The sequence below is a fragment of the Podarcis vaucheri genome, assembly GCF_965113315.1.
Source record: "Podarcis vaucheri genome assembly, chromosome: 5".
Classification (NCBI taxonomy): domain Eukaryota; kingdom Metazoa; phylum Chordata; class Lepidosauria; order Squamata; family Lacertidae; genus Podarcis; species Podarcis vaucheri.
The window spans coordinates 1,909,153-1,925,429 of NC_138763.1; the positions used below are offsets into that span (position 1 = coordinate 1,909,153).

Consider the following 16,277-nt stretch of genomic DNA (forward strand, 5'->3'; position numbering starts at 1 on the left):
CTTGACACTTGCTGGCCTACAATGTGTTGCTTCTGTTATAGGAATTCTGAAGAGACGATCAAATTGAAATTTTGATGCAAAATCTTCTAAGATTAAAATGCTGCTTTTGTTTTAATAAAAGAGGATACAGATCATCTTACAGTGGAAGACGGCCCTTCCTCAGGACTTTTCCCCAGAGGATCTGGCCACCCAAAAGTGTTTTGCAAAATTTTTAAACAAAATTCAGGAATAATCCAAACTCGCGCAGCTTTGCATGATGTCAGCAATGTGTTTCCATAACCCCAACACAGCCAAGGAACCCCCTCCGCAGAGAAATCTGTCACGGAGCAATTGTTTATAGCTTGAGAGAGCAGACAAAAACATTTGCTTTGTCAAGTTTCTGGCTGATTGATGAGCTTTTATAACAATATGTTTCACAGGCGTCTGGACTAAATGACCATTGATCCTGCAGGTCTCATCTAACATTTTTAAGGGTGAATAAGGATCCAGACCGTCAACTTTCTTTTCTTTAACAATTAAAATAAGGCAAAGGAAGTTTCTCAAAAATATCGCAGATAAAATAGTGTTCAGGTACAGTTAGAGATTTCTCTCTCTCTCTCTCTCTCTCTCTCTCTCTCTCTCTCTCTCACACATACACACACACACTCACACACTGCAGCTAATGTACAGGGGATCTGTGTCGGGGTTTGTGTGTGTGGAGAAGACAAGGATCCTATTTCAATACAATATTTATAGGTTTGGGAAGCGCCAGGAACATAAGCTTTATAATAGTTATTAGGGGTTTTATGGATGCTGGATGGACGAGCGGTTTCGATGGGAGCCAACCATGTGTATATATATATATTCTTTTTAATGAAAAGATCATTTTGGTCTGGCAGGAAACCTCAACAGGACCTTGAAACAACAGAGGAAAAGAATAAGCAAAACTGAAAGTGTGCAAAGTAACTGCCTGCTTCAGCTCTGCTGCTGCTGGAGCTGCACGGTGGATCTGCCCCAGATGTTGTCCAGAGACAGAGAACCTTTCAGATGACCCAGGAATAGTAGTAGTAGTAGTAGTAGTAGTAGTAGTTGTTTAGTTGTTTAGTTGTGTCCGCCTCTTCATGACCCCCTGGACCAGAGCACGCCAGGCCCTCCTGTCTTCCACTGCCTCCCCCAGTTTGGTCAAACTCATGTCCGTAGCTTCAAGAACACTGTCCCACCATCTCGTCCTCTGTCGTCCCCTTCTCCTTGTGCCCTCCATCTTTCCCAACATCAGGGTCTTTTCCAGGGAGTCTTCTCTTCTCATGAGGTGGCCAAAGTCTTGGAGCCTCAGCTTCAGGATCTGTCCTTCCAGTGAGCACTCAGGGCTGATTTCCTTCAGAATGGATAGGTTTGATCTTCTTGCAGTCCATGGGACTCTCCAGAGTCTCCTCCAGCACCAGAATTCAAAAGCATCCGTTCTTTGGCGATCAGCCTTCTTTATGGTCCAGCTCTCACTTCCCTACATCACTACTGGGAAAACCATAGCTTTTACTATACGGACCTTTGTTGGCAAGGTGATGTCTCTGCCTTATCTCCTTGACATCTGATGGGAGGGTGTTCTACAGGGCAGGTGCCACCACTGAGAAGGCCCTCTGCCTTGTTCTCTGTAACTTCACTTCTCGCAGGGAGGGAACTGCCAGAAGCCCCTCGGAGCTGGACCTCAGCTTACGGGATGGATGATGGGGGTGGAGATGCTTCTTCACGTATACTGGGCCAGGAAGACGACTTTTGCATGTTCTTTCTATGAGCAGGCCAGTGACTCTGGAGTTTTCTCCTCCTCCTCCTCCAGGGGTTACTCAGAGTCCTTACTTCAGCCTCTAACAACCTGGCACCATCCAGATGTTTTGATCTACAACCCCAGACGAAGAGTCAGAATGAAAGGCTGTCTTAATCACAGAACTGGAGATATGGAAGGGACATCTGCAATGCAGGAATCGCAGCTAAGCTGGGCCCTGTGGCAGAGGCCCCCAATTCCTTTCCCTTGGTGACCCACTGAGGGCTCTCAGGGGCCCAGACCAACCCACCTCCCGTGTCAAACCAGACAATTGACCTGACCCCACGGCAGCCATTCTGGGCACAGAGCAGGAGGAGAGTTTTATTTTTCAATTGCCCCGGCAGAATCACCTCAGCTGAATTGCTCCCCTGAGACCCTTTCACATCTTCCCAGCTCCAGATGATAGCAGTGTTTTCTTCAAATAGCTCATTAAAAAGAGGGAGAGAAAGCCCTGATTATCTTTTGCGGTGGGGCCTCAGAACCATCAGAGAATCAGGGATGGAGGAGGGCCAGAGATAATTTCGGTTCTTTGTGATTTGCCAGCTGGGTGGGTGAAGTTCAGAACTGCTTCTTGTTGTAACTTCCCTCCTTTCCCTTTCTCTGGACTCTCTCTGGACAGTGCATTGTGTCAACCCCTGCAAAGGCACAGTACTCAAAAAAAAAAGCCATGCTCAACCTTGGAGCATTGACACAACTGGCCCCATTGCATGAACATCTGCAAGGTCAGTTCACCCATATTCCAATGAGAGGGGAGGTGAACTGTTAGAGAATCATGGAAGAGTTGGAAGGGACCCCTAAGGCTCATCTAGTCCAACCACTTGACATGTAGGCGTCGCAGCTGAAGAATACATGGCAGATGGCCACCTCTGTTAGGATATTGATGTTCCGCTCCACCTTAACATGTCACATGTCCGTTTACACTCCAGCACAGCTTGCTGCGAACTTCCGTCTCTGTGTATAGCTTTTGCTTATGCTGCTTGCTTGGACATGAAAGGGAGAATACATGTTTTTTCCTCTTGTTCTGATGTATGCTGAATAAACTGCTTGTAAATATGCTTTGTGGGATGCGGGTGGCGCTGTGGGCTAAACCACAGAGCCTAGGACTTGCCGATCAGAAGGTTGGCGGTTCAAATCCCTACGACGGAGTGAGCTCCCGTTGCTCGGTCCCTGCTCCTGCCAACCTAGCAGTTCGAAAGCACGTCAAGTGCGAGTAGATAAATAGGTACCGCTCTGGCGGGAAGGTAAACAGTGTTTCCGTGCGCTGCTCTGGTTCGCCAGAAGCGGCTTAGTCCTGCTGGCCACATGACCCGGAAACTGCACCCCGGCTCCCTCGGCCAGTAAAGCGAGATGAGCGCCGCAACCCCAGAGTCGGGCACGACTGGACCTAATGGTCAGGGGTCCCTTTACCTTTAAATATGCTTTACACAGCCTCTCCCTGCCACTTCTGTTGTGCGTTTACTCTGCTGAGTTGCGTGCACAGCTTCTGAAGCTCTGGGTCGCAGATTCTTGCTGCACCAAGGACTGGAGTTCAACCGGCACATTGGCTGGTGGGCTGGAGACAGCTGGGGGCTTGCCAATTGCCCCCGATTCCTTAGCAGCATCCCAACAACCTCTGCTTAGAAACCTCCAAGGAGGGAGAGCCCACCACTTTTGAAGGGAGTTCGTTCCGCTGTTGAACAGCTCTTGCCACCAGAACGTTATTCCTGACACTTAGTTGGAATCTCCTTCCTTTCTATTTGAATGCATTGGTTCAGATCCTCCCTTCTGAAGCAGTGGAAAACAATCTGGCTCCATCTTGTACAGACATCAGACAGGATTTTATTTGTACGCCGCCTTTCCACAGTTCAGACCATGCTCAAGGTGGCTCATAACATGGGCGGGAAACCCACACAATTACAACAAAAGTAGTCACAAACAGTAAGCAAAACATTAAAAAATATATTTTGTTGTTGTTGTTTAGTCATTTAGTCATGTCCGCCTCTTCGTGACCCCCTGGACCAGAGCACGCCAGGCACTCCTGTCTTCCACTGCCTCCCGCAGTTTGGTCAGACTCATGCTGGTAGCTTCGAGAACACTGTCCCACCATCTCGTCCTCTGTCTTCTCCTTGTGCCCTCCATCTTTCCCAACATCAGGGTCTTTTCCAGGGAGTCTTCTCTTCTCAGGAGGTGGCCAAAGTATTGGAGCCTCAGCTTCACGATCTGTCCTTCCAGTGAGCACTCAGGGCGGATTTCCTTCAGAATGGATAGGTTTGATCTTCTGGCAGTCCATGGGACTCTCAAGAGTCTCCTCCAGCACCAGAATTCAAAAGCATCCATTCTTCAGCGATCAGCCTTCTTTATGGTCCAGCTCTCACTTCCATACATCACTACTGGGAAAACCAGAGCTTTAACTATACGGACCTTTGTTGGCAAGGTGATGTCTCTGCTTTTTAAGGTGCTGTCTAGGTTTGTCATTGCTTTTCTCCCAAGAAGCAGGCGTCTTTTAATTTCGTGGCTGCTGTCACCATCTGCAGATATATAACCAAACTGAAAAATTTCCACATAAATCATAACAGGATCTAAAACGATGATACAAAAAACCAACAGCAACTCCCCAGGCCAAGAGTCTGTTCAGCAACCTCAGCTTTTGCGTCTTCCATGTCACAGCCCTTCACATATCATATAACTTCTCAGTTTTCTCTTTTCTTCTCCAGGCTAAACAGACCAAACTCCTTCAACCGTTCCTCATAAGGTTTCATTTCCAACCCTTTTGTCATCTCGGTTGCCCTCCCGTGAGCATCTTCCAGTGTCCTTCAGAAGCTGAGGAGCCCAGAACTGGACACAGGACTCCATGTGGGGTCTGACCAAGGCAGACTAGAGTGGTGCTATGACTTCCCTTGACACTCTCTTCCATGAATTTGTCTTACCTTCGTTCAAAGCCATCCAAGTTGATGGTTATCCCTGCCTCCTGTGGCAGGGAGTTCCATAGTTTCACTGCATGGAGAATTCCTTCTTTTTGTCTGTCCTGAGTCTTCCAACATTCAACTTCATTTAAATGCCCCTGAGTAAATCCACACCTTTCTCTGTAATTGTAACTATAAGTTAACGCCTGCCTTCAGGGATCATGCTGTGAACTGAATGTAAGCAGGGGAGAACGAAGGCCAACCGACACCCTGGGCAGGGCAAACCGCCAGCTGTGCATGTGTGGCATTGCTACGTACGACACATGTGCAGTACATAGCGATGCTGCACATGAGCTGTACATAGCGGTTTACCACCTGTGCTGCTCAAGTCCTGTATGGTGCTTGAGCGACACTGGCTGCAAACTGCTATATACAGTGCATGTGCGGCGGCACTACATACAGCACATGTGTGTGACACTGCACATGCATTGTACATAGCGGTTTGCCACCAGTGCTGCTCAAGTGCCATACCGATGATGGTGGGATCCGCTGCTCGTGGCTGCACCTGCGAACGGAAGATCCTCCACATGCGCTGTGGAGGCGCGATGGCTGCTCGTGCCGCTGTGTCTGGGGGTGGCTGGGCGAGCACCCCACGGGGTGCTTTCTTGTCACCCCCCCGACACAGCACCCGTGGCGTACTGCCCCCCCCGCCCCTTGCAGCGCCACTGAATGTAAGTAAACTTCTTGTAACTTTTAAGGAAAGACTGTTGTGTCTTTATTCATTTGAGAGGGATTGAAAGGGAACTTACCAGGAATAATCCAACCTGGGCAGGCCAGACTGGATTGCTTGTCTAAAGAGATTCAAAAGAATCTGCAAACTAGCTTCCTGTGTTATATAGGGGAATGTGCTCTGCTACTTGACTGACTAGCATGAGTAAGGAAGGGTAATATTTAACCAATATATCCTCTCCTACTACAGTGGTGCCTCGCAAGATGAAAAGAATCTGTTCTGTGATTCTCTTTGTCTAGCGGTTTTTTCATCTTGCAAAGCAAGCCTATTGACGGATTAGCGGATTAGCGCTATTAGCGCCTTATCGGATCAGTTGATAAGCGGCTTAGCGGCTTAGAAAAAGGGGGGGGGAAGGGAAAAAACCCGCAGGAACTCGCAAGACATTTTCGTCTTGCGAAGCAAGCCCATAGGAGATTCGTTTTGCGAAGCACCTCCAAAACGGAAAACTCTTTCGTCTAGCGAGTTTTCCGTCTTGCGAGGCAATTGTCTTGCGGGGCACCACTGTATCCACAACATTCCCACATAAACAGCCATGTATCCTAAAGACACCACAGTCTCCACTGAGCCTCATTTCCAGAAGGAAACGTGACCCCTGTGTAACCCCCTGAAACCCCTGGAATCTCGCGCTGCTGTGGGAATTGGGGTGCAACAAGGCATGCTTCCATCCTATGCACTGAGAGAGTTGCTGCTTCATTGAAAGAGGTGCATGTGTGCATCACCGGTGCACATTTCTGCTCCGCTTGCCTGGGCAAGGGCCCCTCCACCACCACCTCCGCCCGGTTGGCTCCATCCAGAAGAGCACGCGCCGCTGAATCGGTGCCCGGGCCCATCTTGCACTTTCCCACTTGTCCCTCGGGCAGAGTTTTCCTCCCTGTGCATTTTGGTTTTGGCACCGCGGAGTCTCCATTACATAACCCAGGGCTGCGCCGCAGAGGCCAAGATTGCTACTTAGCCGCTGTTTATCTTTTGCGGTGTTCCTTTTGTTTGAGACCTCTGTGTATTTTACCTCGGTCAGAAGAACGCGAGGCTGGGGCCTGCCGCTCGCAGATCGGGAAGAAGCGCAGGGAGCAATTCTCCTTCGAGACGGAGCCTGCTTCTGGGGGCAAGAGGACTTTGAGGGCGACCAGTTGTTTGCAACAGCTGGAGGAGAGGGCCATCACCTTCAAATTCTGCCTGCGGGCATCCTAGATTTATTACCCGACCTTCACCCCAAGGTCCCGGTTCGGGTTACAACATTAAAACACAATATTAAAAACAGTTTAGCTTGTCATATGCACTTATAAAAACAAGGTGTTACAAGTCCAGCAGGCTCTTGTAAAATTTGTTAAAAGAGTAATTAAATCCCAATAAAATTAAAACAGAAATGTTGTACTTTGCCACACAGTGCATTGTGGTTAGGGTTTTCAAAATTAAGTTTTCGTTTTTTCCCACATCATTCCGTTACAGATATCCAAACCAAAGAAACATCATCAACAGATCCAAAAACAAGTGAGCTGCAGGATGTATGCAGTTGGCGAGTACGTGGGTTCGTTTATAATATTACACTTTCCCTGTAAATATCCGGTTTTCTTTTGGCAGTGCATTTGGGGAGTCTTGTTTGGGTCTCCACAGTGCACAGCCAGTCTAAGGAACTCACTGCCAACTTGGACAGCTTCAGAAGAGGACAAGACATATTCAAGGAGGAGAGGATTAGCGATGGCTGCCAGCCAGGATGCCCCTGCTCCACCTCTGCTGTCAGAGGCACAAATGCTTTTGGGTATCACTTGCTGGGGGTTGCAGGGGGTGAGGGTGTCTTGTGTTCGAATCCTGCTTGTGGGTTTCCCTTGGGAGCATCTGGTTGGCCATAGTGAGAGAAGGACATTGGGCAACCCTGGACTTTTGGCCTCAATCAGCTGCAGGACTCTTATCGAGAGACAGTGTGGTCAAGGGGTTAGAGCAGAGATCGGTAACTTTAATCGGAGGATGGGCTGAAGCGTCCATGCGCGCTCTTCCGGGTCGGAGGAGCACCGGTGCGCATGTGCACACGCTATTTCCGGTGCTCCACCGACCCAGAAGTGAGCTGGAAATAGTGTGTGAACATGCGCACAGGCGCTTCTCCGTCCCGCACACGTGTGCACGCACTATTTCCAGTGCACATCCGGGTTGGAGGAGTGCCCATGCGCATGCGCATGGGTGCCATCAACCCAGAAGTCGGTCCCCGCGCCGCACTGCACCGGTGTAATGGCCTGGGACTTGGGTTCGGACTCAGAACCAGGGGAGTCTCAGTCTGCACCGGATCCTTTGCCTCAGGCATCATCTGAACCAAGTCTGGGGCCTGATCCTGGAGAGTCCCAGTCTGCACAGGTTCCCCTGCAACAAGCACCAGCTGGGCAGAGTCAGGGGCCTGATCCTGCCCTGGCTCCAGATGCAGGGATGACCTCCTTGCCTCCAGCTGGGCCATCGCTTACAGCTGCTCCACTACCGGTTGGGTCAGGGGAGGCTGAGGCAGCCTCTGGGTCTAGTAACCCACCGACGTCTCCCGAGCTGCAGAGACTGAGGTCTGAGAGAAGGAGAGACCTGAGGACTCGCAGGAGGAGTGCTCGCCTTCGGGCAAAACAGGGAGGTGAGTCGCCGGGGGGTCAGAACCGGCCGTTACCCCGTCAGAGATAAAAGGCTGTGGGGCCCCGCCCCAGGTTGAGGGAGCAATGTTTGCCAGAACATGGAAGACTGGGGTTTGACCATGAAGCTCCCTGAGCGAACTTGGGGGCCTCTCAGCCTAGCATACCTCGCAGGGTGGTTGTTGTGGGGATTACGGTAATTCGAGGAGGAGGGGGGAAGAACCGTGGAGGCCACTTTGTTATTTTTGTAAACATAATCTTTATTATTATCACACATTAATGACATAAAACTCAATAAATATTACACAATACACAGTACATACATTTCATACAATACTTGCCCTTTTACCTTACATTGGACATCACATCACACACATCTGACTTTCCTCTCAAAGCTATGTGGTGTAGTGGTTCAGAGCGGTGGACTCGTAATCTGGGGAACCGGGTTCGCGTCTCCACTCCTCCACCTGCAGCTGCTGGGTGACCTTGGGCCAGTCCCACTTCTCTGAAGTCTCTCAGCCCCACTCACCTCACAGAGTGTTTGTTGTGGGGGAGGAAGGGAAAGGAGAATGTTAGCCGCTTTGAGACTCCTGAAGGGGAGTGAAAGGCGGGATATCAAATCCAAACTCCTCCTCCTCCTCCTCCTCCTCCTCCTCTTCTTCTTCTTCTTCTTCTTCTTCTTCTTCTTCTTCTTCTTCTTATGTTATCAATCTTAACTCCATACACATGTTCTTCCACATTCCTTTTGTTTGTCTATACATATTTTGCCGTATCCTCCCTCTGTTTACAAGACTTAGTCTGAATCTGCTAGACTTGCGTTGTCCATATAGTTTTTAAGATATTCGTCAAAGATCAACCATTCTTTATTAACTTTTTGAACAGTGTTTCCTGTTCTTTTCCCTGTTAGTTTTGCAAGATGTAAATATTCAATCATTTTAGCCACGGACGCCACTTTGAGTTCCTTGAAGGAAACAGCATGTGAATACGGTGAATTAAATAATGCTAAATAACCACAAGTGTGTTACTAAGAAGGCTGCGAGCGATTTGGCAGTCCCTGCATCCACACCGGCTGTGAGCCTCAACTTGCTTTTGGTTTCGGCATAATGAGAACTTCAGGTGTGCGCCTGCAGGATGGGTAGGAAGGAAGCGAGACTTCCAGTCTTGGCATCTCAGCTTTCAGGGGGAAATCTGCGCTGAGGAAAGGCAAAGGACGAGAAAGGAAATTAAATTAACCTCATGGAGAAGCGGTGATATTCGTATCACCAAGAAAACCTCGCATCACGTGCTGGCGGAGTTCCTGGAGAGTGGCAAAAAAGCTAATAATAATAATAATAATAATAATAGTAATAATAATAATAATAATTTTTATACCCCTCCCTCCCAGGCCAGAGCCAGGCTCAGGGCGGCTAACACCAGTAAAATTACAGTAAAATCATAAGGGGGGGGACACGACAATTTAAAATACAGGTTAAAATGCAATTTAAAATGCAGCCTCATTTCAAAAGTAACCCATAGATCAAAACCATAAGGGAAGGGAAAACGTAAGGGTCAGACTGCGTCCAAACCAAACGCCAGGCGGAACAGCTCTGTCCTGCAGGCCCTGTGGAAAGATGTCAAGTCCTGCTGGCATCACAAGAAGCCAGACAGGTGCTTCTGAGCACCGTCCAAAAGGCGCCCTCTGCTCTTTCCTCATGAAATATGGCAGGGCGCCTTTTGGAGCCCGACTTGTGTGGTGGGAGTCAGCAACAAAGAGGGAAGCAAAGGGGCATAAGAGGAATATTGCTGGATTAGTCCAGTTGCCCAATTAGTCCAGCATCCTATTCACACAGTGGCTGAATAGCTGCCTATTATGGGAAACCAAGAAAAAAGCCAAGAACTCTGGCCAATATAAATTTCAGCAAATCAATAGTCAATTGTAACAAAAGCTAATCCATTCAAAAGTATGTATTCTGACAGGGTTTACAAACTCAAAAAGAGATTTTAAACTCAAACGCAGATTACAGATAAGATAAGAGTTTACGAGTAGAGATAAGTTACAGATAATCTCATTATACATGACTAAGCCATTTTTCACCTTCTCACCCCTTGCCTTTTCCTGTAAGACCTATTGCAGTCGTTAAGAGTCGTCAACAGGCTCATCTCAGCTATCTGCCAATCTCCCATTCCCACCACCCTTCTGAGTAATACCCCTCCCCACCTTCTCACTATATAGAAGGATCTGGCAACTTCTGTTTCAGTGTATCTGAAGAAGTGTGCATGCACACGAAAGCTCATACCAAGAACTAACTTAGTTGGTCTTTAAGGTGCTACTGGAAGGAATTTTTTTTATTTTGAGTAGAGATAAGTTCATGTTAGTTCGTAGTCAGATTCAATATGAAGGTCTTAGACTTTAATTCTGTAACAAATTATCGTGTTATACATATCCTTATGTGTTTGAGTTTGTAATCTCTGTTAGAGTTTATAATCTCTATTTGAGTTTGTAATCCTTGTCAGAATACATACTTTTGAATGGATTAGTTTTTGTTACAATTGACTATTGATTTGTGAGTAGGGACCACTCCCACTACTGAGATTTATATTGGCCAGAGTTCTTGGTGTGCTTTTTTATTGGTATATTATGGGAAACCCTCAAGCAAGATTCAAGCCCAAGGGCCCTCTCTTCTCCTGGGTCTCCAGAAACTGGCATTCAGAGCCACTGTTGCCTCTGACCGTGGAGGCCAAGCAGAGGCATCCCTAGCAACCGGCAACAGCGGCGGAGGAAGGGGGTGCGGTGGAGCTGGTCTGCCCCGGGTGCCATCCCTGAGGGGGTGGTGGCATTGCTGTGCTGCTCCCCTGGGCTGCTCACTGCTCGCTGCGGGCAGCACCCTGGGACACTTGCTGCTCACCGTGGGAGCCACCCCCTGCCCCCAGGACACTTGCCACAGGTGGCACCCCCACAAGTGACTAGCCCTGCCCCCGGGTGCACAGCATGTGCACCGCTCTGGGTGCCAGAGCAGCTAGCTCCGCCTCTGGCCAGCAATTGCTCTCTCTTCCATGGATTTGGCTGATTCCCTTTCAAATCCATCCAGGGTAGTGGTGGTGGTGGTGGGGGTCAGTGCCTCATGTGGGGCTGAGTCCCACCATTTAACTGTTTGAACAACTATTATATGTATATATATATATGTGTGTGTGTGTGTGTGTGTGTGTGTGTGTGTGTGTATATATATATATATATATATTTGCTTTCGTAGATTTTCACGGGTACAGGAATGCAGGTTTTGGTGTCTTCGGGTGTCTTCCCGTGTAAGAGTCGGGGTGTCTGTACGACGTTTCGACGAGGTCTCACTCGTCATCTTCAGGCTGGTGCTTTCGGCTTCTTGTTACTGGAACAGTAACAAGAAGCCGAAAGCACCAGCCTGAAGATGACGAGTGAGACCTCGTTGAAACGTCGCACAGACACCCCGACTCTTACACGGGAAGACACCCGAAGACACCAAAACCTGCATATATATATATATATATATATATATATATATATATATATATATAATAATAATTTTGTATTAGTTTTTTTGTAACTTATCATTTTCAACAGTAATTAAACATACTTTTACATCTTATTCGATTTTTTTGACTTCCATCAGTCCTGCCTGAAAATTTTCCAATCTAATCTCTTAGTATGCATTTCTTATCTTCCCTACTACATTTCAAACTCATCACCAATATCTCTATCTTTTTCTACTTTGTAACACTTTGTATATTTCTCCTTACACACCTTCTTGTGGTCCTACTAGCGGAATTTGTTGATTACAGTTGCTCTTCAAATAATTCATATACTTCTTCCAATCTTCTTTAAATCTCTGGTCCCGCAGGTTTCGAATCGTTCCTGTCATTTTGTCCAATTCTGCAAAATGACAGAACAACTATTTTCTCTTATCTGCCCTGTATCGTCCAACCCTCAGCTTCTTCGGATGTCCACAGGCTCTAGTTACAGATAGGTAGCCGTGTTGGTCTGCCATTGTCAAAATAAAAAAATTCCTTCCAGTATACAGGCTCTAGTGTTAGGAGAGAGGGAGGAAAACATTTCTCTCCTTGCAATGCACAATTATATGAGCTTCTATCGTGTTCCCTCTGAACTAAAAAAGTCCCAAATGTTTCCGCCATTCCTCATGGGGATTCGCTCCATCCCCTCGATCATTTTGGTGGCCCTTTTCCGAACCTTTTCCAATTCTGCAATACTGTAACCTTGTTGAGGTGAGGCGGCAAGCATTCCAGATGCAGCTGCACCATAGATTTTCACAGTGGCATTATGATAACAAGGGACGCAGGTGGCGCTGTGGGTTAAACCACAGAGCCTAGGACTTGCTGATCAGAAGGTCAGTGGTTCGAATCCCTGCAATGGGGTGAGCTCCTGTTGCTCGGTCCCTGCTCCTGCCAACCTAGAAGTTCGAAAGCACATCAAGTGCAAGTAGATAAATAGGTACCACTCCGGTGGGAAGGTAAACGGTGTTTCCGTGCGCTGCTCTGGTTCGCCAGAAGCGACTTAGTCATGCTGGCCACATGACCTGGAAGCTGTATGCCGGCTCCCTTGGCTAATAAAGCGAGATGAGCGCCGCAACCCCAGAGTCAGCCACGACTGGACCTAATAATGGTCAGGGGTCCCTTTACCTTTACCTATTATGATAACAACATCATTGATGAGCTTCCTGACTTGGCTCCAGCAGGTTTTGCAGGATTGGCCCAGGAACCCCCAACCTGCCCCTTCCAGGTGTCAGTTACAACTTCCACCAGCCCCAGCCAACTGATGGGATTTGCAGTCCAAAATATTGGGGAAGGCTAGACTGGTCAGACTTTCCTTGCCCCTGGAGCACATCTGGCTTCCTGGCAATCATGCCTACATGCGGGGGGGGGGGGAGAGATTTACGGGGCCATTTCTGGAGAGCCCCTCTGTTTCAACTTCAGTCGTATCTGTCTGCTCATCCTCAAGAATGTTAACACAGTTCAGCTCTGTTGTCTGTGTTGTTTTCGTGTTGCCAGGGGAACAGGGAGATGTCTGAGTCCTTGCCTGTATGTTTTATCTCTTACCTTGAAGACTGGTCCAAAACTGGAAGGTAATTCTGCAAGATCTGAAGCACCCCCAATGTCTGTGGGGGCCAAGGGACACAGAGAACAGATTGCCCCCCGAGCGTGGATGGTGTCCAATCTATTCATCAGGAAGTAGCCTTTAAACTGATTATTAGGAAATATATATATGCAAAGGTGTTATCAATTAAGCAATGTCTAACAACAATATAGAATAATGTGAATTATTTAAAGGTGTCATAGAAAATTAAGAAAAGCAGGATGGAATAGGAGATGACAGACTGAAAAACAAACTTCCTTTATTTTATTTTCCAACTGAAGGTATAAATTGGTGGAATCTACACACTTTTAAAAAACGCTGTGCAAATGCTCTTTTTAAAAACATTTTGAAAAACACATTGAATTTTGCATAGCTCACTTTTGCCACCTAGTGTCACATTTGTATACTGCACTTAACAACACATTTAAAGCGTTTTATTTGCAGCTGTGCAGCTGAGTCCATTGTTACAAGCCACCCCGATCTCAGAGGGCTGAGAGATTCATGAGGGTTACCTAGTTTGCTTTTGTTGGATTGGAGGTCAGCAGACACTGTGGTGTCTTTAGGATAGATGGTTTTATTTGCACCTATGTACAGCTTGAGCATAGGATGGAGGTGCCCACAACATAAACACCCCAGCAGATCTCGCTTCTCCGTTAGCAACAGCTTGGGATCCAGCACAGAGCAAGGAGGTCTCCAGCTTCTAGCTTAGCTCGCACTCCTGGCTATTGACCACTTAGCCAGGAGGCCCCACTTCTTAGTTGTAGCTCTTGCAGCCTGGCTCATTCATCTGGGATGCTGATGAGAACACCCAAGTGGCCAGTTAAGGTCCTTGCCTTACAAAGAGACTTGACTGACTCTGTTGGAGTCTAACCCTCACTGGGTACAGCACCCCAAGAATGGGAAGGGATTCCTGAAGGCAGACTTAGTTACAAATATGTACATGTGGATCTACCCCATATGGAGGTATAATCCCAGTGCTTCTGTTAGCTGAAAGCTGGCATAGCAGTCCCTAGCTAAAAGCTGGTCCAATGAAGAAGGAAGTCAAGAGAGAGAGAGAGCTGTGTGACTTGTCCTTTTTGTGGGAATGTTCAGGGATGCAGAAGAGGATATATTGTTTGATTATAGTCTTTCCAACTTGGGTAAACAAGTTCACAATTTAGCAGAGTAGCATTCCCCTTTTTAAACTTGCAGCAGATGCGTTTGCTCAGGCTCACTAAAGCCCCTATAAAAACTGCTCTGGTATTTTCCCCTTATTCCCTCATAAAGGATAAGACACGACACAGTCTTCTATAAAAGTATGAAAAGAGTTTACTCACTCACATTCTGTTCACAATCGGATTCCAGAAGGCAGACTTAGTTTCCAGGTGTATGTTAATTTTCTAGGCTATCTCATAAGGAGACAGTCCCTTTGTCCTCTCCTGGCTGGAGGCCAAGAGAGCATGTTTGGCTAAGCAGATGTTGCTTCTTCAATGCATGTAGTCAAAGAGAGAGAGATGGCTGCCCTGCCCTGTGCTTTTGTCGTTACCTGCACAGGTGAGGCCACGCCCACCTCTAGTCACATGCAGAGGAAGTCTGTCCCAGCCCAGAAGGAAACAAGAAGTTTACCTGCTGGCTGGACAAACATTCCTCCCCAGGTGTAAACATGTTCACTCTAGGAATGTTGTACTTGACTGCTTTTGTATTTCACATCCCACATATTTGTGGTCCTCAGTGGTGACTTTTGCTTGCCCCTGATCCATTAAGTGTCAGAGTTAAGGCAGTATGAGAGACACTCTGATTCCTACACTGCAGGGGGTTGGACTAGAGGACCTTTGGGGTTCCCTTCCAACTCTTCTATAATTCTGTGATTCCATGCCTACGATGCCCTGAATGGCAGTTGCTGAGGGTTGCAAGTGGGGAAATTTGCTGCTGGGCTTGGGCCCGTCTTGGAGGCTCCACTTGCGGAGAAAAAGACCCTGGGCTGGAGACAAGCCCCTTTGGCCTCATCCTGCTCCAAGGCTCCTCTTCCACCCTTATGACATCACAGACCAAAACTCAATGCTGATGTCGCCCTTCTACACTTTGCCTCCTACTGGCAGGTGGCAGGAACTGCATGGCTGAATTAACTTCTTGAAAAAGTGTTTCATGAACGGGAGTCCATAAAAAGTGTGTGAAGCCAGGCATCCGAATCCCAAAAAATGGAAAGAGGAGAAAAAACCAAAGGGGGTGGGGAGGAACCGTTTTTAATTAGCTTTTAATGGCTTTTAGTGGTTTGGTGGTTTTTTAATAACAACAACAACAACAACAACAACAACAACAACAACAATAATTTTTATTTATATCCCGCCCTCCCCAGCCGAAGCTGGGCTCAGAGCGGCCAACAACAATAAAAAAAATGGCTTCTACCAGCTGTATTGTGGTTGAAAAATGAGGTTTTTTAAAAAATTGCTTTATTATTTGTTTCAAGTGCTGTTGTATTTCATAAGCATGATACTGTTGATAACTATATTTCTGTACAATGGTACCTCGGGTTACATACGCTTCAGGTTACAGACTCCGCTAACCCAGAAATAGTACCTCGGGTTAAGAACTTTGCTTCAGGATGAGAACAGAAATCGTGCTCCGGCTGCGTGGCAGCATCGGGAGGCCCCATTAGCTAAAGTGGTGCTTCAGGTTAAGAACATTTTCAGGTTAAGAACGGACCTCCAGAACGAATTAAGTACTTAACCCGAGGTACCACTGTATATTTATCTGCCATATCTATTTACCATTTCTATCTACCCTATCTATCTATTAGTATATTTTGTTATTTTGCTAGCTGCCTTGAATTCCCTTGTGCCAAAAAGTGAAGTATGGAAGGAAATAACACCAATCCTCCAGGCAGGAGCAGACCTTGGCACCCCGAATTTCAGCGCCCCCCCAGCTCTCGACTTCCATTGAAAGCCATAGTTGCAGCATCCCTTGCAGCACCCCAGAAGCGCTGCACAGTCCTCTAGATCCAGCTTTGTTGCAAGTAAGATCGGAACTTTTATCTGTTCCAGTGCTAATTCGACACCAGGACGGACAATTGCTTTCCATAGAGGGAAAGGTTTCTCTCATTTGATGGAATCTGAATGCAACAGACTGGGGTTTT

The 16,277-nt window shown here is 47.3% G+C and overlaps 2 long non-coding RNA genes across 2 annotated transcripts in view; one reads left to right on the forward strand and one right to left on the reverse strand.

Annotated features, from left to right (window-relative positions):
- Window positions 1-16,277, forward strand: part of LOC309533325 — a 428,448-nt gene that overhangs the window by 126,586 nt on the left and 285,585 nt on the right. The window lies entirely within an intron of this gene.
- Window positions 8,757-15,292, reverse strand: LOC309533350. Its single transcript, XR_014220155.1, has 4 exons — window positions 14,482-15,292; window positions 12,718-13,272; window positions 11,819-11,947; window positions 8,757-9,252 (listed from the first exon to the last, which is right to left on the reverse strand). It is a non-coding gene; the product is annotated as an uncharacterized lncRNA (long non-coding RNA).